Source organism: Bombus affinis, chromosome 3 (genome assembly GCF_024516045.1).
Source record: "Bombus affinis isolate iyBomAffi1 chromosome 3, iyBomAffi1.2, whole genome shotgun sequence".
Taxonomy (NCBI): domain Eukaryota; kingdom Metazoa; phylum Arthropoda; class Insecta; order Hymenoptera; family Apidae; genus Bombus; species Bombus affinis.
In genome coordinates, this window is record NC_066346.1 from 16,260,362 (window position 1) to 16,286,534 (window position 26,173).

General features: G+C 38.2%; 1 protein-coding gene and 1 long non-coding RNA gene across 5 annotated transcripts in view; one reads left to right on the forward strand and one right to left on the reverse strand.

Moving 5' to 3' along the window:
* LOC126914696 (uncharacterized) overlaps positions 1 to 26,173 on the forward strand; it is a 733,243-nt gene that overhangs the window by 294,502 nt on the left and 412,568 nt on the right. The window lies entirely within an intron of this gene.
* On the reverse strand, positions 5,118 to 6,350 carry LOC126914822 (uncharacterized). Its single transcript, XR_007709828.1, has 5 exons — positions 6,164 to 6,350; positions 5,897 to 5,944; positions 5,721 to 5,822; positions 5,434 to 5,559; positions 5,118 to 5,273 (listed from the first exon to the last, which is right to left on the reverse strand). It is a non-coding gene; the product is annotated as an uncharacterized LOC126914822 (long non-coding RNA).

The following is a 26,173-nucleotide window of genomic DNA, read 5'->3' on the forward strand; positions in this document are numbered from 1 at the left end:
GCGTGGGTGCTTCGGCATGGGAAAGTGCCACTCCATTATCGTTTTAGCTGGCTGTTTCCATTTCTATAAAGTCGTCGTTATTATCGTCTTTATCACAACGAAACCATCCCATTACATCAGTGTATTTAAGGTTTCCCCACAGTTACCCCATCATTCGAGCTATCCACGTGCTTTACATAATTCTCAATATCACGTTTCCATTTTCTAACATCCGTGACTGTAGCTTTTCCAACGTCACGTACTCTTGATGAATCCTATCGCCGATTCTTACACCACCTCCCACGTTTTTAATTAAATTGTATTTTCTTTCTGTACGACTGGAGCGTTGTTAGTTTCATACCAAATTCTTATTTATCGGAATTCTATTCTATCGAACAGAGAAAAGAATGTGTAGATTTTTTAAAAAGAAACTTATCCGTCACTGAGAAATGTTAGGTTCGACTGATAAAACGTACAGACACCAGAGTATTCGTGGGAGCAGTCGAACATCAACGATTCTACGATCTCGGCATATTCCACCTCAAACGCGATTCCGTAATATTCAAACTAATCGTCCAGCGAGCTGTTCCATGTTTTCCAAACTGAACAGATCGTGAGCATCGGCCAGCGATATGGGAAATGAAGATAATTTCCAATTGTTCGTAACATCTGACGATCATTCGACTTAAAACATAGTTCTCGCGGTCGCGGCAAACAAGTTACGCAGGCAATTTGTCAGCTGTCGAACGAGAGAGCTGGCTGGTTGTACTGCGTTGAAGCAGAGCGATGCGAAGAACGGGAGAGACGCGAAAGGGAAGCGTTCACCGAGAATACGTCCGTTTCGTCTTTCTCGTTAGACGGTGGAAATGAATTGGCGATTTCACCATGAATACTACAAAGGAAGTTAACGCTGTAACTGGCGCGAGTTTCGCGTGAAACGTAGCCTTTGACGAGGTGAAAGCCGGTTTGTTTGCGCGTCTCGCCGAACAAATCCGATAACTAAAATTGTCTGACGAAATTCTTTTACACGAACCGTGTTCTCGGTAACGCTAGCGGCTATTTAATCAAAATTGTCGGCCGCGGTTCTCGTTGGCCGTTCGATCAACCAACGTGTAATTAAAATGATAACCTTAATAGATCCTCATGGACAAAGATAGCGAGGCTGGCAATTGGCGAAGCGAGCTAAGCAAATAGCGAATTATATCGCGTGTTATAACTGGATCGTGGAAGTTTGCGCATATTTTTACACTGATAAATTAACCCTGCTGCTGATCCTCTAATATTTCTCGTTCGATCTCATCTATTACAAATAACAGATACGTAAGATAACATAGAAAAATATATAAGTAAATAGTATCGCGAATAATTACGAATAATTGCATTCATTTTCGTTAAAGGTAAATTATATTGTATTTACGTGCCAAGGATAGAACTGAAATAGCCGCTGATATTGATTTATTCTTGTTAAATTTCAATGTCAGAATAAAAAAATTTAGCAGTTAGCCGTTGCGACCTCTTTGAAAAGCGTGTACCTAAAAGTGTGTCGCGAACAGTAAGCGATGGCGAGTATACTCGTCGAACACGGAGTACGGGTGGCTGTTATAATATAGAATTAAGTTGTTACGAAACGACTGTTTTATTTTTCAATTTAGTACTGACGGGCTCGTCATAAAAATTGGAGGAAAACAGCCGTGGAGGAAAACACTCGTGGAAAACAGCCAATTGGTTAAACCAGGACCAGATCACGATACCGTTTAAAGATGAAATTTGTAGAATGGTTAGAGTTAGAGAATATCGGAACTTTGTATTATTATAACGTTTACCATCGCTGCGCTCTCGATATTAACCTTTAACTGCTGCTCTGGGACTCCCAGAAGATATAAACATCCGCCTAACTTCGCTCTCGAGCAACGCGTGATGTCAAGTGTCTTGGTAATTTTCAATTAAGTCGTATATATAATATTATAACGTATAACGTTATATAGTATTACCATATAACGTATAACGATATATAATATTACGTAATAATGTATAACGTTATACAGTATTAGCATATAAAGTATAACATTATATACTATTACGTAATAACGTATAGCGTTGTATATTCTTACGTTATAACGCATAACGATATATAGTATTACCATATAACGTATAACGTGTTACGTTATAACGTATAATGTTACATAGTATTACCATATAACGTATAACGATATATACTATTACGTAATAACGTATAACGTTATATAGTATTACCATATAACGTATAACGATAAATAGTGTTACGTTATAACGTACAACGTTATATATTTTTTCGTTATAACGAATAGCGTTATATAGTATTACCAAATAACGTATAACGATATATACTATTACGTAATAACGTATAACGTTATACAGTATTAACATATAAAGTATAACGCTACATGCTATTAGGTAATAACGTATAACGTTGTATATTCTTACGTTATAACGTATAACGTTGTATAGTGTTACGCTATAACGCATAACGTTGTATAGTGTTACGCTATAACGTATAACGTTATATGGTATTACTATATAACGTATAACGTTATATGGTATTACTATATAACGTATAATTATCATACAATGAACGTGTATTTTTCTAGACAAAAATTCCGGTTTCATATTTACATACCTTTTACTATTACGTAAGAACGTATAACGTTGTATATTATTACGTTATAACGTATAACGTTGTATAGTATTACCATATAACGTATGACATTAGATACTGTTACGAAATAACCTATAACGTTGTATATTGTTACGTTATAACGTATAATGTTATATAGTATTACCATGTAACGTATAACATCATATACTATTACGTAATAACGTAAAACGTTATATGGTGTTACCGTGTAACGTATTGCGTTGTATACTACTACGTTATAACGTTATAACGTATAACGTTGTATATTGTTACGTTATAACGTATAACGATATATAGTAGTACCATATAACGTATATCGTTACATAGTGATACGTTATAACGTATAATTACCATACAATAAACCTGTATTCTTCTTTACAAAAATTCTGGTTTCATACTTACATACCTTTTACTATTACGTAAGAACGTATAACGAAATATAGCATTACGTAATAACGTATAACGTTGTATATTATTGCGTTATAACGTATTACGGTATATAGTATTACCATATAACGTATAACGATATATACTATTACGTAATAACGTATAACGTTGTATATTATTGCGTTATAACGTATAACGATATATAGTATTACCATATAACGTATATCGTTATTTAGTATCACCATCTAACGTATAACGTTATATACTGTGACGTAATAACATATAACGTTGTATATTGTTACGTTATAACGAATAACGTTATATAGTATTACCATATAACGTATAACGTTGTATATTGTTACGTTATAACGTATAACGATATGTAGTAGTACCATATAACGTATATCGTTATATAGTGATACGTTATAACTTATAATTACCATACAATAAACGTGTATTCTTCTTTACAAAAATTCCGGTTTCATACTTACATACCTTTTACTATTACGTAAGAACGTATAACGACGTATATTGTTACGTTATAACGTATAACGATATATAGCATTACCATATTACGTATAACGATATATACTATTACGTAATAACGTATAACGTTATATAGTATTATCATATATCGTATAACGTTGTATATTCTTGCGTTATAACGTATAACGTTATATAGTATTACCATATATCGTATAACGATATATACTACTACGTAATAAAGTCTAACGTTATATAGTAATATCATATATCGTTTAACGTTGTATATTGTTACGTTATAACGTATAACGTTATATAGTATTACCATATAACGTATTACGATATATAATACTACGTAATAACGTATAACGTTATATAGTAATATCATATGTCGTATAACGTTGTATATTGTTACGTTATAACGTATAACGTTATATGGTATTACCATATAACGTATTGCGTTGCATATTCTTACGTTATAACGTATAACGATATACAGTTTTACCATATAACGTATAACATTATACAGTATTACCATGTAACGTATAACGTTATATACTATTACGTAATAACGTGTAGCGTTGTATATTCTTACGTTATAACGTATATCGTTATACAGTGTTACGTTATAACGTATAACGTTATATAGTATTACCATGTAACGTATAACGTTATATACTATTACGTAATAACGTGTAGCGTTGTATATTCTTGCGTTATAACGTATAACGTTATATTGTCACGTCCCGCGTTCCGCACGTGACGCCACGAACCAATAACTTATGAATAATTAAACACGACCAATAATAATAAATTAACTAATAACTAACCAATCAAAATAAAAAGAATTATACGACAGACAATCAAAATGAAATAAATGAATCAATAAGAAGAAACACTACAACCAATCAGCAATGACATATAAAATAAAAATAAAATGAAATAATTAAATGAACCAATAAATAAGACAAGCCGCGATTCAAATGTATGAGATTTCTCTGCGAAAACACATGTATATACACACACGTGTATGCATATCTGTGTGTGTGACCTACTTCGTGAATCTGAATAATTGGTAACCTAATAAAATAAATAAAAGAAATAAAATATACTACACTACGTCAGCATTCTAATAAAAGTGAAAATTGTATAGAAGATTGCTCTGCGACACACACATATATAGATATACACATGCGTACGCGTATCTTTGGGAAAAATTCATAATATATATATGTATGTATACGTTATTAAACCATTAAAACGCAAAGAAATAAATATATAGAATTACATTTCTACGAACCTAGAGAATTATATACGAAATCCACATTATGGAATATTCAACCAATTAACGATCCGAGAAACAATGAGAATAACAATACACGCACATATACATATGCATATATATATTTTACATAATGGAAAATTACATTGTGAAATGTATATATATATATATACACACATATTATTATATCGAACAACTACTCATCTAATATACAAAACCACCCTGTGAAAATTACATTACTGAACATTCAACTAAACCAACTGAAGACTTAATATAATAATATATAATAATATAATAATATATATACATAGATATGTGAAATAGCGTTGTATATAACCAGAAACAATACAAATGTCACACGACTTCTTCAACAACTTCGACTCTTCGTTCCTGCCGACAACACCTCACACGATGACTGCGTCTTCTAGGGCCACTTACGGATTCTTTACAATTCTTCTTCTTCTTGCACTGAAATATCATATGCAGTGAATAAAACACGAAAGAAGCAGGATGAACTAAATAAAAGAAATCATAACAAGATACACACCGAGACACTCCGCATGGGAACCTCTTTACAAAGATACCTCCGTATCTATCATTAAACGCATAATAATCAAGATGCACAAACCTCATTTGGAAGTCGACACCACTCACAGCGTGCCAATGCAAGGGAGGAAAACGAATGAAATTGTATTTCGTGAAGACGTTTCACCACTTTCCATAGATCAGAAACTGGAGTTACACAACTAATAACCTAATAACAAGAAAGTAATATAAAATATACACGATTTAATATATAGCAAATATGGACATATAAATCTACAAGGAGCAAAATATATCTCATATTGTCAAATAAAACCAAATTGTCAAAAGATCATCAGGACACGACGTCAACGAAGGTGCCACTGTGCCTACTTGGGTGGAAAACCGCCCCTTCAGCATCATCCTTCGCACATATTCACACACGCACGTCGATCACGTCATCTCGTACCATTCACATATCTTCCTCCTCTTGCGCTAAAACAAATTCACAAGTTTAAGGAAACAAACAACATGCGAAACGAGATAGAATACTAAGAATACATACTCACACAGTTCGCACAGGCGCGGACGCTTTTGTGTCCATGACTCAACATAACCTGTAATCACAAAAAGAAGATAAAAACCCCAATAAACTAAAATACCGAAATAGCGATCGCATACTAAAAATCACTGATCGAGATTCATATAACCAAAATTCATAGCACGCCATTATGAATACAAGATAACCTCAAAATATAAAACTATACAACTTTATAATTAAATCAAACCCTCACGATCACACTACAACGACTTCAAAATGATATATTAAAACTTACCATTATGTAAAAATACTTTATTGGAAGAAACAAGAAATAACGCGTGCTACACATACAAAAGCCACGGCGGAACTGCGAGATGACCACCGCTATGAAGGGTTACAAGAGCATCGCAGATGCAACTTCGGCAAAGACACGTTGCTACACGCGTATGGAAAGTCCTTGCAATTTTGACAAAACGGATTGCACGTGCCTTGATCGTTCCCATTGGCATCAGCAGGAAAGGATTTGGAAGGATTGCAGACGCAATCTCGGCGAAAGACAAACCACTGCAATATCCACATTTAATCACGTATTTTGAATGTTTCCATCAGCATCGAAAAGGTATACGAGAAATCAAGACACGGCGTGGGATGAAGCAAACAAGACATCAGCAATCATCAAAATCCACGTTCTCTCATGGAAACTCTAAAAACCTGCAGCATTGCGATTCCCACCGGAACGAACTGCCACGTGACTGCCATCCCATTGGGGATGTCATTATAAAAAGCGTAGCGACACATTTCAAATCAGATTAATTGTTAGCGTTCGGGAGAATTTAGCGAAAATAAGGAGATTAATTGTTAGCGTTCGGGAGAATTTAGCGAAAATAAGGAGAGTAATTGTTAGTGGTTCAGTAGAATAAAGAAGAGTAATTGTGAAAAGAGAGTAACTGTCATTAGTTGGTTCAGTTAGATTAGAGTAAGAGTAATTGTTAGCGTTAGGGAGTATTTAGCGAAAATAGAGTAAGAGTAATTGTTAGCTGTTCGGGAGATTTTGGCGAAATTACAGAAGAGTAATCGTTATCAGTTAGAATAAAGAAATTGTTAGCGGTTCAGTTGAATAAGAGAATAATCGGAATAATTGATATTAGTTGAATCGGTCCGTTTCGGTAGAATAAGCAGATAATTGGTATTAGTCGTTCAATCGAATTTGAGTGAGTCTGATATCAGTTCGTTCAGTTGATTTAATTAGAATTTAAGTTAGGATTAGAGAATAATTGTTCGTTCCAGTTCGAGTTCACGAGTTGCGAGATATAAATGTTATTAGTCAGTTCGAATTATAAAATAATTGTTATTAGTCAGTTAGAATTAAAACAATAGTTGGCTCAAGTTTTGTGTTAGAATTTCGAATTGTTAAACACGTCCGGACACACTGTTGTTTACACTGTTCAAATTAAATAAAGATTAAAACAAAAAAAATTATAGAAGTGTAAATCTTTGTAAAACCGGAATCACCCCAGCGGCCTGCCCGTTCATCAGCGGAGGCCAACGTCAGGTGAGTCAACTTTAATTATTATTAATAATTAATAATTAATAATTAATTATTACAATATACATAATTATTATTAATAATTAATAATTAATATATTAATTTATTAATATATTATATAATTATATATATTATATTATATATTATATTTGTCGGATTAGAATCAGGATTAAGGAGATGGGCGTTTGATGGATTCTCATTAGAATTAGCCATTGTTGCGATACAACGGAGAGTTTATTAGCACAAGTTTATTAACAAGATTACGCACTCGTAGCACTAGTGATAATGACCTTAGGTTCGAACGAATCCGCGGTCACGGGATGATAAACGTATGTTATCGCGCAGTTCAAGTCTAACTCTTTGTTAACTAAACGTGAGGTGTTCACTGGTCGTAGGATAGTACTGTCGCTCGTCAACGAGTCCACACGAAGGAATGCCTCTCCGTCTCGACGATGTCGTCGAGGAAAACTATATGGGGTAGGTCTAAGGATATGAGATCCTCGGATTCGTCAAAGAAGGCTTTCGTTCCAAAAGTGAGGGAAATTAGCGCTGTTGCTAATTGGTCAATCTCCATATCGGCGTTTTGAAAGAGATGCTGGCCGCCCTTAAGGGGGGGTTTGTTGACGGGGCATCGTTCGTGGAAGATAGGCTTCTCCTATCTTCCCGTAGTTGCGACAAGGACTGTTTGTCTTGATGAAATCTTAAAATTTATTGCGGGTCCTCACGTTAGCTAAACATACTGCGGAGGTATATCGACATCTGGAGATCATCTTACTCGAAGGATAGGATCTGCGTGTGGCGAGCCACGGAACAGAAACCTTTGAAATATTTACTGCCATGTGTCACTACGGTCACTTCTTTCAAGGAGAGGTATAGAGTTACTCTGTGCCTTTGTTAGATAAACGTTCATCCCTTGACCGCGGCTACGTTGGGCGACCGATTGTCGCCCCGAGCCCAAGCTCATGATCACAAATCTCGAACAATCGGAGCAACATTTGTTTATGCTAAGTTACAGAGTTACGGTATTCCCGCGAATCCAAGGAGGAGTTCCAGTGTTCTTTCATCTCCGACACGGCCATTCTGACTATCACACGTCCTCGGGTGCAGCTACAATATTGAGTTTTCTTAGCGTTAGTCTCGGTACAATTAACATTGTTTACAATTTAACTTAACGTCTAAATAAACTGGGGGTCCAGTGTAACAACAAAATTTTGTTCGGATGTTAGACAACAAAAGGAATAGAAGAGAACATGAATTAGTAACGTTGTAATTAGTATTGGAAGTTAGTATTGCTAGTTGCATCCTGTGGGTTATCAGTCGGGTCATAACGGCGAAATGGACCAGTCTCGATTTCGCACCCCAATGGATCTCGTTTTTCTAGATCGCACGACCGCACCAAACTTCGTAACACTATAGCTCATGGTGCGCGTGAACACATCACTTGCCCCTTAGTCGAGCTTCATAACACTATAGCTCATGGTGCGCGTGAACACATCACTTGCCCCTTTACCAAGCTTCATAACTCTATAGCTCATGGTGCGCGTGAACACATCACTTGCCCCTTTACCAAGCTTCATAACTCTATAGCTCATGGTGCGCGTGAACACATCACTTGCCCCTTTACCAAGCTTCATGACGTACTCCGTGAGGTGCTACGGTCTTTGTGCTGAGGATCTTCCGAGATCGAGGTACTCATGTCGTCGTGGTCACTGTTATTGCCGTCACTACCGACGTCCAACTCAGCGGGAACGCGACTGTCCGGCATTTTTCTTAATCTGTCGTGATTGTCTTTATACGATCGTTTACCGTCTAGCGTTTTTAGAATATATCTATCTCCTTCCAAAATCTCGGTTATTACAAATGGACCCTTGAATTTCGGCTCTAGCTTGGTTTGGTTTCTTTCCTCGTTCTTGCGTAGTACGAAGTCGCCGAGGTTAAACCTAACCACTTTAGCTTTGTTCCTATCAAATCTTTCTTTGTCGTATTGGGCGTTACTTTCTATGTTCTGTACGGCCTGCTGCCTTACATCGGAGATATCGACTTCTTTTTCTTCAATATTGTCAGGTAGCAACAGGTCATACGGTCTCGCCGATCTACCGATTAGTAGTTGTAAGGGGCTCGAATTAGTCACGCGGTTGACGGTGCAGTTCAACGCTAGCTGCATTTCCCCAATCGCGTCTTGCCACGGCCGCCCGGTCGTCTCTACTGTCGTGAACATGTTTTTCAACGTGCCCATAACACGTTCTACTTGTCCGTTAGCCCTACTGGCACCGGTCGCTATCAAGTGAACTTTAATTCGTTTGCTTTCGCAGAACTCGCGAAATTCTTTACCCGTAAAACACCTTCCCTGGTCCGCTATTATCCGACAGGGACTCCCGAATAAAAATATAGCGGATTTAAGCGCTTTAATGGTGTTAGAAGAATCTATCCTACGAGTATGATGCAGGTATACGAATTTAGTGAAGGCGTCGATCAACACAATGACGTACTCCTTCGAATCGCTTTTACCACTCAGCTTGCCCGTTATATCCATGTGGACCGTGTGCCAAGGTATGCTGGCCTTGGGTATGGGATGCAGTTCGGCTTGTATCTTACCTGAACTAGCCTTCGAAACTCTACAAGCATGGCAGTTCTCTACGAACTTGCGAACGTACTTCGCCATTCCTTCGAACCAGTAATACTCGTACAGTTTCTCGAGCGTCTTATCCCAACCCAAGTGCATAATTGACTGATGCACATGGTTAATAACGGACCACCTAAACCCTCTTGGAACAATAGGTAAACTGAGAGTCCTGCCTCTTCTTTGAATTTTCCGGTAGAGAGTACCGGACCGTAATTCGTAAGTATTCGCGATGTCTTCCGCGAGCTCATCATTTTGCAACTTTTCGACGATTCCCGAAATTTGGGGGTCACGACGTTGTTCGGCTAGTAGCCAGTCTCCCGAAATTTCGGCCAGATTAACCATTTTCTCTTCGATTTTGTCGAATCTAATAGGGTCAACGCCTGTGGGATTTCGCGAAAAGAAATCTACGTGGGCCATTCGCTTGCCCTCCCGATACACAATGTCGAAGGTAAACGTTTGCAAGTAAGCCCACCACCTGTGTACCCTGTCATTCAAATGTACTTTGCTCTTAGACGCTCTTAATGAATTGCAGTCCGTGACGACAAGAAATTCCCGTCCGTGCAGGTAGTGGCGGAAATGTTTTATGGCGTTTACAACAGCTAATGTTTCGAGTTCATAAGAGTGATATCTGGATTCCGTGAGGCTGGTTCTTTTACTATAGTATTCCACTACTCGATTTTTACCTTCCACCTTGTGCATCACAATAGCCCCAAATCCTTCGGAGCTAGCATCGGTATGTAATTCTATTGGGTAATTGGGGTCAAATAACATTAACACCGGTGCGTCGGTCAGAACGGAGATTACCTCTTGTCTTATTTTCTCGTGCCTGTCCGTCCATGTTATATTTTTACTGCCGGACGTAAGCGCGTATAAGGGTTTTAACAATTGCGAAAATTTAGGGATGAACTTCCGAAAGTACGAGGCTAGCCCTATGAACTGCCTGAGCTGTGTGACGGTCGTCGGCGCAGGTAGGGAGCTTAAGGCATATACTTTACCCGGGTTGGGACGGACTTCTCCGTTCTGGATTACGAATCCCAAATAGAGTATCGATGTCTTCAGGAAAGAGCACTTAGAAAAGTTAAACGAAAACCCGGCGTTTACGAGGGTACTTAACACGATGTCCAACCTCTCTAAGGCTTGGTCTATTGAGTCGGCAATAATTAGGACGTCATCCAAATAGACAACGACGTAGGAATACGCAAGGTCGCCCAGGGCATTGAAAATGGCCCTCTGAAAGACGGACGGTGCATTTTTCAATCCGAACGGCATCGTTACGTACTCGTACTGCCCGTCGGGTGTAACGAACGCCGTGTATTCCGCCGAATTGGGGTGTATAGGAATTTGGTGGAACCCGCTGGCCATGTCCAGGCTAATGAAGTATTTCGCCGTTTGTAACCTCGCGATTTGGTCCGCGATAAGGGGTAGGGGGTACCGATCCGCGACCGTATTCTTATTTAACGCTCGAAAATCTACGCATAATCTATCCGAACCGTCCTTTTTCTTCACGAGTAGCATGGGGCTCGCGAACGGCGAATTGCTAGGTCTTATAATGTTGGCTCTGAGTAGTTCGCTGATTCGCGCTCGTACGATTCTCCGCTCTTCCTCGCTAAGTCTATAGGGGCTTCTTTGGACGGTGATGTTGGGGTCGATCAACCGTATTTCTAATTGACCCGTATTTACGCGGGTACGTGGAAAGCCAGTGATGAACGAGTTTTTGAATCTGTCGAGAATGGAAATCAATCGGTCTTTATCGTCGCCGAGTACCTCGGTGTCTACGTCATTGAGATCGATCGCAGGTTCGGCGATATTATTACAGACATTAACCGTTTTCGACTTACAGATATCGAGGCTATTGCGCGTCATGTGTACGTCGAAGCCTTGGCTTAAAATTTCGCACCCAATAATAATATCGTGTTTTAAGTAATTGTCGGCAAGGACGTGAAAATTTACCTCCAGCGTAAGACCGCTGATACATACGGCGGACAGAATTTGGGTCGTACTCTTAACGCAAGTGTTCCCGATTCCTCGCATTACTACTATCTCGGTCGTTCTCTTGCCGGAAAATTTTGAAGCTACCGATTCTTTGATTAATGAGCATTCAGCTCCGGAATCAAAACAAAACAGGAACGACTCACCCTGGTGACTTAATTTACCGGTCGGGGCCTCCACCACACAGAAGTTAACCTGTCGCTCCTCTTTCATAGCAGGGTTTCCTCTACGTAAGGTCGGGCAGTTGGGCGCGATGTGGCCCTCCTCGTTACACCTGTAGCAGGACACCTTCGAAGACGTGGGAGCCCGGTTTTCCCCTGGTTTTCGGTTGCGTTTCTCCGCCTCCAGTCTTGTCCTCTCACGGCACTCAGATGCTTTATGTCCGTGCCTACCGCAGTGGTAGCACTTGTATCGGGAGTCAGAAGGCTTATGCCGTTTAGCTTCGGAACCCGCGGAGGAGTTGCTTACTGAAGACGCCGGCCTCTTCACAGAATCGGAGAGTACTGTCATTTCGCCTGTGAGCTGGTCCTCGGTCTTGATATCGTTTGTGAGTGCTATCCGTAGGACGCGCTGGTCCTGTGATCCCATATGAAGGAGCACGGTAGCGTTGACTATCTCGTCCTTGGTACACCTTTCCCACCTCGCCATCAGGAAGGAACGTAAACGGCTGCTGTAATCTCCCAGGGTTTCACCCTCCAGTCGTGTTTGATTTTTTATCTTCCATAGCGTCGTGGCAGCTGTTTCTTTCCCACCAAAGCGTGTAAGGAAACGGTCTTTAAACTTTGGCCAAGAGGAAATTTGAGTAGCAGGTATCTGTGTAAGCCACTGTGCTGCCGAGCTTTCTAGAGCGGCACTCAAGGCACCAAGTAGCGCACTGCCTTGCAAAGGTTTTTCTTCCATGAGCACGTCAACAGTCGCACACCATGCGGCTGGGTCGGAGCCCAAGCTTCCGGGGTTAAAACGTGGTAGCGAAAATTTTTCAAGTGCCACCCCATCCTTCTTTGTTAGTGTATGAAATACGTCACGCATAAAATCCATTTGCTGTTTCATCGTTGCTAACAGGTCCTTGTATCCCACTTCTGATGTCGGATTAGAATCAGGATTAAGGAGATGGGCGTTTGATGGATTCTCATTAGAATTAGCCATTGTTGCGATACAACGGAGAGTTTATTAGCACAAGTTTATTAACAAGATTACGCACTCGTAGCACTAGTGATAATGACCTTAGGTTCGAACGAATCCGCGGTCACGGGATGATAAACGTATGTTATCGCGCAGTTCAAGTCTAACTCTTTGTTAACTAAACGTGAGGTGTTCACTGGTCGTAGGATAGTACTGTCGCTCGTCAACGAGTCCACACGAAGGAATGCCTCTCCGTCTCGACGATGTCGTCGAGGAAAACTATATGGGGTAGGTCTAAGGATATGAGATCCTCGGATTCGTCAAAGAAGGCTTTCGTTCCAAAAGTGAGGGAAATTAGCGCTGTTGCTAATTGGTCAATCTCCATATCGGCGTTTTGAAAGAGATGCTGGCCGCCCTTAAGGGGGGGTTTGTTGACGGGGCATCGTTCGTGGAAGATAGGCTTCTCCTATCTTCCCGTAGTTGCGACAAGGACTGTTTGTCTTGATGAAATCTTAAAATTTATTGCGGGTCCTCACGTTAGCTAAACATACTGCGGAGGTATATCGACATCTGGAGATCATCTTACTCGAAGGATAGGATCTGCGTGTGGCGAGCCACGGAACAGAAACCTTTGAAATATTTACTGCCATGTGTCACTACGGTCACTTCTTTCAAGGAGAGGTATAGAGTTACTCTGTGCCTTTGTTAGATAAACGTTCATCCCTTGACCGCGGCTACGTTGGGCGACCGATTGTCGCCCCGAGCCCAAGCTCATGATCACAAATCTCGAACAATCGGAGCAACATTTGTTTATGCTAAGTTACAGAGTTACGGTATTCCCGCGAATCCAAGGAGGAGTTCCAGTGTTCTTTCATCTCCGACATATTAATATATTATATATTAATAATTAATAATTAAAATAATAAATAATATCAATAATTAGTATAATTCGTCATTAAATCCGCCAGGAATAATTATTTATAATATAATTGTTTATTCCAAACAATCCTCTCCCGTGCTAGTATTCCTGGGCATAGCAGGTTAGCCGAAACGTGGAGATTGTTGACCAGTGGCCTAAACTCCAATCAACGCTACTTAATCTAACAAGAAATATCTAATTGAAGCAGTCCTTAGACTGTTTCCGGTGGCAGCGACTACTACATTGATTAAAATTTGAAAATTTCGATAGCCAAACGTAACAATATGGTGTTACCGTGTAACGTGTAGCGTTGTATATTGTTACGTTATAACGTATAACGTTATATAGTGTTACGTTATAACGTATAATTATCATAAAATAAACGTGTATTATTCTATACAAAAATTACGGTTTCACATTTACATACTCTTTACAGTTACGTAATAACATATAACGTTGTATATATTGTTTCGTAATAACGTATAACGTTATATAGTATTACCATATAACGCATAACATTATATACTATTACGTTATAAGGTATAAGGTTGTATATTCGTACGTTATAACGTATAACGATATATAGTCTCACCATATTACGTATAGCGATATATACTATTACGTAATAACGTATAACGTTATATAGTATTATCATATATCGTATAACGTTGTATATTGCTACGTTATAACGTATAACGTTATATAGTATTACCATATATCGTATAAAGTTATATACTATTACGTAATAACGTGCAGCGTTTTATATTCTTGCGCTATAACGTTCAACGTTATGTAGTATTACCATATAACGAATAACGTTATATACTATTACGTTATAACGTATAACGTTATATAGTATTATCATATAACTTATAACGTTATATAGTGATACGATATAACGTATAATTATCATACAATAAACGTGTATTTTTCTATACAAAAATTCCGGTTTCATATTTACATACATTTTACTATTACGTAATAACGTATAACGTTGTATATTGTTACGTTATAACGTATAACGTTATATAGTGTTACCATATATCGTATAACGTTATATACTATTACGTAATAACATATAACGTTGTATATTGTTACGTTATAACGTATAACGTTATATATTATTACCATGTAACGTATAACGCTATATACTATTACGTATACTATATGTATACTATTACTTTTACGTTATAACGTATAACGTTATATAGTATTACCATGTATCGTATAACGTTATATAGTGTTACGTTGTAACGTATAACGTTGTATACTGTTACGTTATAACGCATAACGTTATATAGTAGTACCATGTAACGTATGTCGTTATACAGTGTTACGTTATAACGTATAACGTTATATGGTGTTACCATATAACGTATAATTATCATACAATAAACGTGCATTTTTCTATACAAAATTTCCGGTCTCATATTTACATACCTTTTACTATTAGGTAATAACTTATAACGTTATATAGTAATATCATATGTCATATAACGTTGTATATTGTTACCATATAACGTATAACGTTATATAATATTACGTAAAAACGTGTAACGTTATATAGTATTATCATATAACGTATAATGTTATATCCTATTGCGATATAACGTACAACGTTGTATGTTGTTACGTTATAACGTTTGGCGATATATAGTATTACCATATATCGTATTACGGTATATACTATTACGTAATAACGTATAATGTCATGCAGTGTTACCATATAACGTATAACGTTATATAGTATTACCATGTAACGTATAACTATATATACCATTACGTAATAACGTATAACGTTATCTAGCATTATCGTATATCGTATAACGATATATACTATTACGTAATAACGTATAAAGATGTATATTGTTACGTTATAACGTTTAACGATATATAGTATTACCATATAACGTACAACGGTATATAGTGTTTCGTAATAACATATAATGTTATATATGTCGGATGTACGTCAGGATTGGGGGTGGTGGTGTTCGGTGAATCTTCGTTGAAATTAGCCATAGGTGCGGTGTAACAATAGTTGAGTTTATTGACACAAATTAGGGATATTACAGCGTCGATAGATAGTCGCAAGGTTTCGATATTCGCGGCACTAGGACAATGGTCTCGGCTCCGGCAACGTTTCCGCGGTCAATGGATGCTGAACTTTACCCTTCGTTTGCGTCTAAGTTACACTGTATATTAGAGCAAGGAGCAATTATTACATATACGAAAGACAGGTCGATTACTGATGAGATCGCACTGGAGAGTGACTCTCCGTCGCGGAGACGCTGTCGAAGAAAACTATGATGGGTGTGCCTATGGGCACGAGATCATCGGATTCGCGGAGAAAAGTCTTCGTTCGAAGGGTGAGGGAAATTGTCGTTGCTGTTAATTGGTCAATTTCCATGTTGGTGGTTAGAGAAAGATATTAGCTGTCCTTGGGGAACGTTGCTAGCGGGAAGCGTCGTTCGTGGAAGGATAGATTTCTCTTATCTTCCCGTAGTTGGGGCACAGTCCATTTGTCTATTTGAGAGACTTTGTGTAATTGAAATTTAATATTCGTAGCGGGTCCTCGCCCAGCTAAACATATACTGCGAAGATGCGTTGGCATCTGGCAATCGTCTTACCCGAAGGACAAAGTCTGCGTGTGGCGAGCCACGGGACAGAAATCCTTGAAATGTTTACCGTCGTGCCCCGTCCCAAATATTTCTTTTAAGGAAAGCTATAGAGTTACTTCATGGCTTTGTTAGATAAAACGTTCATCCCTTGACCGCGACTACGTTCGGCGACCGGTTGTCGCCTCGAGCCCGAGCTCACTATCATAAATTTCGAATAAGTACAGTCGGATCGAATTACAACAGTTTCTTAGTGCGGCTATGATGAAATCTGGATTACAGCACTAAGGGGGTATCGCTTCAAAGGAGAGGCTCCGGTGTTCTTTCATCTCCGACACGGCCATTCTGATTATCACACGTCCTCGGGTGGATCTAAAATATTGGGTTTTCCTAACATTAAACTTGATATAACTGGTATTTTGTTCCTTTATAGTTTAGCTAAATTATATTGTACTGGTCCCTTTATGGCTTAACTAACTGTCCAAATAGGTCAAGGGCCCAGGTTAACAACAAAAATTTCGATCGGACGTTCAATGATAAAGTAGGGAGGAAAAAAAGACACAAAAGTCAGTATCATTACGGTTAGTATTCAAAGCGCCAGTTGCATTTTGTGAGTTACCGGTCAGACCGTAATGACATGACAGATCATTTTCGATTTCATACACGGATGAGTCTCAGTTTGTTGGATCATATTACCGCACTGGGCGTGTGTGGAGACACTGAATGCGAGTACAGTGTGTGGTGACACTGAACACGAGTGCATTGATGTAATAGGCGGGTATGGAGACACTGAATGCGAGTACAGTGTATGGAGACACTGAACACGAGTGCATTGATGTAATAGGCGTGTATGGTGAGGTTGCCAGTGTCACGTCGGAGACGCAAGAAATCACGAAACCGATAGATCGCCGGTGATCTTGTGACAACGACCATACCCAAATAAAATAAATAAATAAAAAAATCCTACAATGTTAATATTTATAATCTAATATTAAGATTATTATATTATATCGTATTAATTGTTATATTACAATAGGAAAATTAGAAATCAATCTGGGAATCTACGTGGAAGTACAAGCGAAGCTCCAAAATAACAACTACGTTAAATATTTTTTGGCAGGAAAATCATTGGGTAGAAACTAGTTTTTATTTAAACGAAAGCCAGTTTTCAATTTCTCCAAAAGCGATACGATTCAAGAATTTTAATCGTTAATAATTCTGATTATGAATAATCATTACGAACGATTCGATTTGTTCCTCGGTCGCTCGATAATAATTTTAGATCATGGGAATTTAATTTGAAAAGGTAATCAATGGAAGTGACCTGAATTTTTGTTCGGTTATCGAACAGTGACCATTATCAAGGAAAACCGAATTTTGCTTTGGTTACCGATAACCATTATCGATGGCGAAATTGATTTTCGATTATCGCCAAGCAATATCGATGAAAAAAATATTTTCTAGTCACATTCGACTATCGTCGATATTTATTGACATTGCTGATAATCGGTTTTCACTGGCAACGTAAAGAAGCCTAATTATAAAACTGATATGTTTTATTATGCAAAGAAAAAGATACGAAAATGTACGAAACAAAGCATAAGATAAAAGATATCACGGTGCAACTGTTAATAAAAATATTCTACTGCGATATCTTTCATCCTATTCGTTTCCTATATTTTCATATGTTTTGTTTGCTCGATAAAACACACAAGTTTTATGAATAACTGCGAACACACGTACTTTTGGCTTGTTAACTAGGTGATTGAGGGTTTTGTCATTAGATGATATTGACAAAATTCGCAATCACCTAGTTTCCAACCCAATAATTATCAGTGACGTTAATAACGATTGATAATATAGCCAGTGATAATTGACAATGTAGAGCAAATTTTTGCCATCGATAATGGTCATCGATAACCAAAATAAAATTTTCTCGCCACGGATAACAGTTACTCGTAACAGAAAAAAAAAAAATATTTAAAAATCCGGTTATTTATGTTGATTACTGGTAACCAAAATGAAATTTCTCTCGTCGATAACGATTACCGGCAATCAAAAAAACTTTAATCCGTTTTAACGGTTATTCGCGATCAAAAATTTTTTAATTAAAAACATCAACCTTCATATCGCAACTTTACAAACTTCTCTTGTAACAGTTATGATGTCTTGTAATTGTAACATTTATGGCAAATATACATTTAGCGAAAAATTAGTATATAGCATGAATAGAAGTAGTCTTAAACATTACAACTGGTGATAAAGATCGTTTCGCTAAATATCGTGGCTTAATACAGCGAATAATTGACTGCTCAAATATTTTCATCGTCTTTGCGCGACGAATATTTTATGTAACTTCTGGATACGGTTTTGCAGAGAAATTAGAAATTTTTGAAATTTCACAATCACGTATAATCGTGGCTCGTCGTGCTGTTAATGAAGTTTCTAAATATTTCGTGTAATATAGAAAAAGTGAAAAGTTTCTAAGAGTCTTCGAGTATCTTCGTGCGTCTCTGTGTGCGTATAATCGAGCGTCTTTAGATCGCGAACGTAGATCGAGGAAGAAATTGCGCGTCTTTGACCGGTTAGGCGGAGCAAAATTGTACGTTAAGAGATTAAAGACTGACACTTGCCAGGGTTACGAGTCATCTAGAAAAATAAGCTCCCGTAGAATATCACCTGAACGCCAATTTTGTCTCCGACTACGAGCACACGTAGTCCTATTACGCTGTTCTCTAGGGGGAGACGAGTGGAGAGCGAAAGAGAAGGCAGAGAAGAGCTCTCCGAGGAGCATCATATTAGTTTGAGAATTTTCTCATAAAAACAGGCTGAAATTTAAAGTTGATTTGAAAGTAGAGATCGGTTTTAGAAAGGCTACCGGTTCGATTGGATCTCAGGCTGAAAGTTTCATCTACAATTATATCTCAAATATTTGTGCAATTTTATATCTTCTTGCGTGTATTGCGTATGCTAAAAATCCGCAATTTTAATTATCACGTTTCGCACGAGACCAGCATTCGCGCAAATACTTACGAGCGAGAATTTATTCAAACAGTATAAATCTAATCATAAATCTAATCTAATTGAATACAGAAACAAACCAATACACTATAGCAAACCAGAAACACTATGCAATAAAACCACCAAATGGCAAACTTTCAGAGAAATAATAGAAAGCAAAATAAACTGCAACATCCCGTTAAAAACTCCTGAACACATAGAACAGGCAGTAGCAACATTGACAGCAACTATTCAAGAAGCAGCAAGGACAACCACTACACCCGAACCAACCAGCAGACAAACAATAACAATCCCGCAAGAAATACTCGACAAAATCAAAGAAAAAAGAAAAGCAAAAGCAAAATGGCAAAAATACAGAACCCGAGAAAACAAAAAACACTTAAACAAACTTGCAAAGGAAATAAAAAACAAAATAAAGGAGCACAACGATAGCGAATTCGCAAAGTTCATAGGGACACTGTCCACACACGAGATCACCAACTATTCACTATGGAAAGCCACGAAAAAAATAAGGAAGCCAATAATACCCGTCCCGGCAATCAGAAAAGCAGATAACACATGGGCAAGAAGCAACGAAGAACAAGCTGAAGAATTCTCCAACCACCTCTGCAACACATTCACACCACACATTATCAACAACAGCAACCTCAAAAGTCATACGGAGGAGGATCCACAAACCACTACTACCACAGCCGACAAGGAATACAACATAGCTAAAACATCGGCACAAGAAATTAGAAACATAATTGATAAAACAAAAAACAACAAAGCGCCAGGAATCGACCTAATCAATGGTAAAATCTTGAAAAACCTTCCGCCAAAAGCAATAAGACTAATGACAATAATATTCAATGCAATTCTAAGAATTCAATACTTCCCCGAACCATGGAAATTAGCACAGATCAAAATTGTACATAAACCAGGCAAAGACCCGCACCAAACTGCATCTTACAGACCAATATCACTGCTTCCAGTATTTTCCAAAATACTGGAAAAAATAATATATTGCCGGATAAAAACAATAATAGAGACAAAAAAACTAATACCGGATCACCAATTTGGTTTCAGAAACAAACACTCCACGATAGAGCAAATGCACAGGCTTATAAACGAAATAATAGTAGCACTAGAAAACAAGGAATACTGCACAGCCCTCTTTATAGACATAGAGAAAGCATTCGATAAAATTAACCATGAAAGTCTACTACAAACAATTAGGAAACAATTCCCGGAGCAAATACACCACTTAATAAAATCCTACCTAAGCAGCAGAACCTTCGTAATAAAAATCAAGGACACACATTCTCAAGTTAAAGACATCAAGGCCGGGGTACCACAAGGAAGCGTCCTAGGCCCAGTACTATACACATTATACACGGCGAACATACCAACAACTACCAACAGCACAGTATTGACATTCGCGGACGACACAGCTATACTAGTCAGGCATACTAACCCAGAAACGGCAGTCAAAATACTACAAGAACAAATCATAAAAATAGAAAATTGGCTACAAGAAAAACAAATAAAAGCAAACCCCAATAAATGCAACCATATTACATTCACGCTACGAAAAAAGATACCACCAAACATCCTATTGAACGGCACGCATATAACGCAAACAAAGCATGTCAAATACCTAGGACTCCACTTAGATCAAAAACTCACCTGGAAACTACACATCAAATCGATAGTAGAAAAAATACAGAAAACAAGGAGACAAATGCATTGGCTAACAAGCCAAAAATCCAAACTAAGTACAGAAAATAAATTAAAAATATATAAAACGATCATAAAACCAATCTGGACGTACGGAATACCACTATGGGGGACGGCAGCAATGAGCCATATAAACAAAATAGAGGTAATACAGGCTAAAATCCTCAGAACAATAGTAAACGGATCTTGGTACGTCAGAAACGAAGATATACGAAGGGACCTGGGAATGCCAACGGTCAAGGAAGAAATTAGCAGATACTCCGAGAAATACAAATCAAGAATAGCAACACACACAAACCGGCTAGCTGCGGAAACATACAAAACCATAAATATAGACAGAAGACTAAAAAGGAAGCACCCAGCAGACCTTATAAAGGACATAACCTAACAAACACGAGGATGGTACCCCGCTGGGGGTAGGCACCAACATGCTAATTTAACCGTTAAAAAATTCCACCAAATGTCCAAATTGGGCAAATTGTGAATTTTAATAAATAAATAAAAAAAAAAAAAACGTTGTACACGTCAAACGTTCCTTGATTCGATGAAATGCAGCCTCTACTTTGCTCGATTTGTCACGGATTAGTTGCACCGTGCAAGCAAGGTTTATACTTAGACTTCAAAGTACCGAACATCGATAAAACACAACGCAGGTACGTGTTCTAAACGATGACACGAGCTTCCAAGTTTTCCAAGGAAAAATTGTTTCCCGCGGTTTGCGCGGTGGCTCGCGCTGCTATTCCAACGTTCGCAACGGAAAATTTTTTCCAAATGCGCATTACGCGACACTTTCCGAAAGTTTGTTAACGCTGTAACGAGACAGGAACCGCTGCGAGAATTATAACAGTGAAATTTGAAACGAAACCGACGATGCAGATGGAAATTACGTTATTCTGGACATTTACTCGCGAACGTAGTTTATTTAGTATTAGTGAAAAATTAGCACAAGGTATGAACAATAGTTTTAAACGCACTATTAGTCTCAAAAACGATCTCGCTATTTACCGTGGCTTATCGACGTAGCGAACAAACTTGGTTTTCCCAATAATTCGATGATCTTTTTTCCGATACTTGTGTGATACATTTTCAAATCTGTTCCACATTTTGCACGTATAATAATAATAATCACCATAGTTTTGTCTCGTTACAGCGCCAGTGAAATTTCGAAATTATTCGGTGCAATATACCCAATGGCTTGAGAAAGCGTTCCAACGTTTATCACGGAATGTTTTCACGAATGTGCGATGCGTGTCATGCGAGATATTTGGAAATTTCGCTGGTGCTGTAACGAGACGCGAGTATTGTATTGGAAAAATTTGAAATGGATCGGAAAATGTATATGGAAGTTACAGGACCTTTCTCGAAAATTATCGACAGTTCAAATATCAGGTTGTACAACAAAAGAGTCTTTCGTTTTATAAGAAAATAATAGACGCACGACGTTTCTTGTTTCCTTTATTTTATCGAACTACGTACGTTCCATTTTGTTCTATTAAGGTAAAGACCACGACATTTGACAGATTAGCTGTCGTGTTTGTATAAAGATGCATTGTCGTAAAAGACATATTCGTAGAGGAAAGACACTTTTGGGGCAACCTAATATTTGGCTGAACCTGACAAAACTGTACGCTTGTAATAAATAAAAAAAAAGCCTGCTACGCCCTTTCGATCATTTTAGCTCGAGTTATGTATGGGTCGACCCAATTACGTTCTTACAACGTTAGAGGATACCTTCGTTTTGAAGAAAATGAAAAAAGATCGCACATTTTCGTTTCAATTTTCTTGATTAAAAATCTTCTCCCAACGTTACAAATATGTTTTATTATCGTTAAAATAGGGACAGACTCGAAAGTACAAAAATTGCAGAGTCGCAACTGATGTAACGAACATAATCATGATAGTCGTGTCTCGTTACAGCGTTAACGGGATTTCAAAATGTTTGGCATAATACGCGATCCTACGCAAAATTTCCGCCAGCTCGGTGAAGTTTCGGCTATCCGAGTCTCGTATTATACGATGTGTTTCCAGCTTTCTCCTAACTGCGCGTTTTTTTTTCGAAATTTTAACGCCGGCACCGCGCGAACAAAGTAAATAGATTAATTGAACTTTTAATCGATCAAATAGTCAACTAAACTGAAACGCAAGTACGATGTTAAGTTATCGAAATCAATTTTACGATTTTACCGTACGAACGCCGGTATCATCCGACCTTTCGGTATTTTCCGAGTTTTCTATTGTTCGTGTGATACGCGTCACCTCGGAACGATCAAGATTATTCGAACACTTTCGCAAGCCATAATAAGATTACAGAAAAAAGTACTTTGCTGTGAATACACGTTTCATCGGAGGAATCGAAATTTGTACAGGACGAAGTAACGTCGTTCGAACGAAGCTGCGATAGACTTAAAGTTGGGCTGTACAATTTCTAGATTTATATTAATCTTATAGAACGAAAAGACCCAGAGCTCTATGAACGTTCTAAGAGAACGGATCTCCTTCGGCGTAAATGGCGCTCCTTATCGGCGAACGGCTACAATATCCTGAATCTTTCTTTTCGACGGTTTCCACGTCGATCGAGAGAAACTATTCGTCGAAATGGACTATCCGTGGCTGATCTATTACGGCAGAAAGTGAAAAAGAACGTAAACGAAGGAAATGGCCGACATAAAGGACGATAACTGTTAATTTAAACGTAATAGAACGAAAGAATATGACGTATTCGTTAAAGGATATTTAAGACAATTTAAATTAAAATCGATTTTCACACGACGTTCTTCGATTTTTTCCAGAACCAGATTATATCTATGATAACGTTTCGATTATATCGTTTTATGCAAAAGAAAGCCAATTATATGATTGAAAGTAGAAATTTGGATCAACGTATGGATATCCTCCTATTTCGTTGCACGAGTTGCGAATAACCTGTCGAATAATGATAAAGATAGAAACGAATATGACAAAGGCATAACGAAGGAACTAATATTCAGAATTTCGTGCGTTTAATTCCTCGAAAATTGCACTTTTAAACGCATCGGTCTCGCAGTTCAACCTGCCGGGAACAAAGAATTTTATCGGAAACATCGTTCTAACATTTCAATTTTACAAACGTTTCGCTCTGCTTCGTTAAAAGCTGCGCGTATTTGGTAGATAGAAAATTATGCACATACGTTAAAACGTATAACGCGCAACAGGCAAGGATATACGCGTACGCGCTGCAAACGCGTTAAAAGCGAAAAATATCGCTGAAATTATTTTCCCATAATAAAGAAATCGTCGGGCCTCTTACGAATACAAAAGATAATTCGTTAAGATTATAGTGTCTATTAATTTTACCATAACGAGTTTAACAGAGCTTTCGAAACTAAAAGCTTTATCACAGACGATAAACCCTTTGAGTGCTGAATACTCACGGCCTATGTCGTCCGTAAAGACGGCGCGTGTCTAGCGCTGACGATCGCTGTGGATGGAATACTTTTTCGTTAGACTGAACTCTGTTGATTAACTATTCAAAGCGCAAATCGTAATAAGTTATAGTAGTTTAAATGATTAAAATGAAAGAGATTAAATGATTCAAGAGCGTTATATTTTAGTTATTTTTAATTATTTATTATAAACATTGAAATTTACAGTTAACTAGAATTTGGGTAATAAACTAGAAAACTAAATTTAGTAAATATGTGAAATCCCTAGAGTTCATGTAGGATAGGGATTCTTTTTGTTTTACGGGTTGTAAATTCGAGCTATCGCGGGGAGACGCGGTCGTTAGAATACGCGTCAACGGGAGTCGTAAATTCCCGTTACGATTAGAATAATCGACACCACGAATAGTTCGATCCCCGTATTTCGGTTAGGATAATCGGGGTGGTTAATGCGGTATAACACTGGGAGTCAGAGTTATAATAATGTATATTTCCAACACTTTATACAATCACACAAAGTAGTAACGCCGTTGAAAAGATATAAACAATTAACAACTTTATCGCACGCAGATAATATAGATGTATACAATATAGAGCAATGCTCTTACAATTGAACTTAGTCTCTTGGTGGACGTAGCACGATATGATACTTAATAGAATAAGCGAATGTTTGGCAATGTCGCGGATCGACTTGAATTGGCGTTCTGTTCAGAGTTAGACGTTAGGCGTTAGAATTTTGACTAGCTGGTCGCTCTTGCGTTGAGATGGAAGAAAGTTCAGTGTGGGTGTGCCCTTTTGCATGACGAACGCGGATTCGTTGTTCACACTTTTCGTTAAGAAAAGTGAGGGTAACGATCCGCGATGTCGATTGGTTATGCCCTACGCTGATGCTTGAAGGGATGGGTAGAAGGCCTCCTACCATCGTGGTTGATAGGTGACCTTGTTCATGGAAAAACCTGATTGTTTTATTAGCTAGCTATTCGATTCTTCCCGATGGGTGCGTGTTCGCTTTCTCCGTATTTTTTCAGCGCGCCTAATAAATCCAAGGACCTCTCTAAAAACCAGATGTGGTTCGAAAATATGTTTGGCTTAAGAAATTCTTCAGGACAAAGGGGTTGAATGAAGACGCCTGTTGATACAATACAGTGACAGCGAAAGAATATATTGGGTCCTTAGGTTTATTGAGGGTCGGAGTGACGTTACGCAGGCCGCTGGCTGTCCGGTCGCGAGGGCTGGCATGCAGATGTTTAGGCGACGTAACACGGGTAGCACGACAGGCTGTGTTTAACGGAGAGATCGATACGGACGAGCAGTTGAAGAAGTACGTGTTCC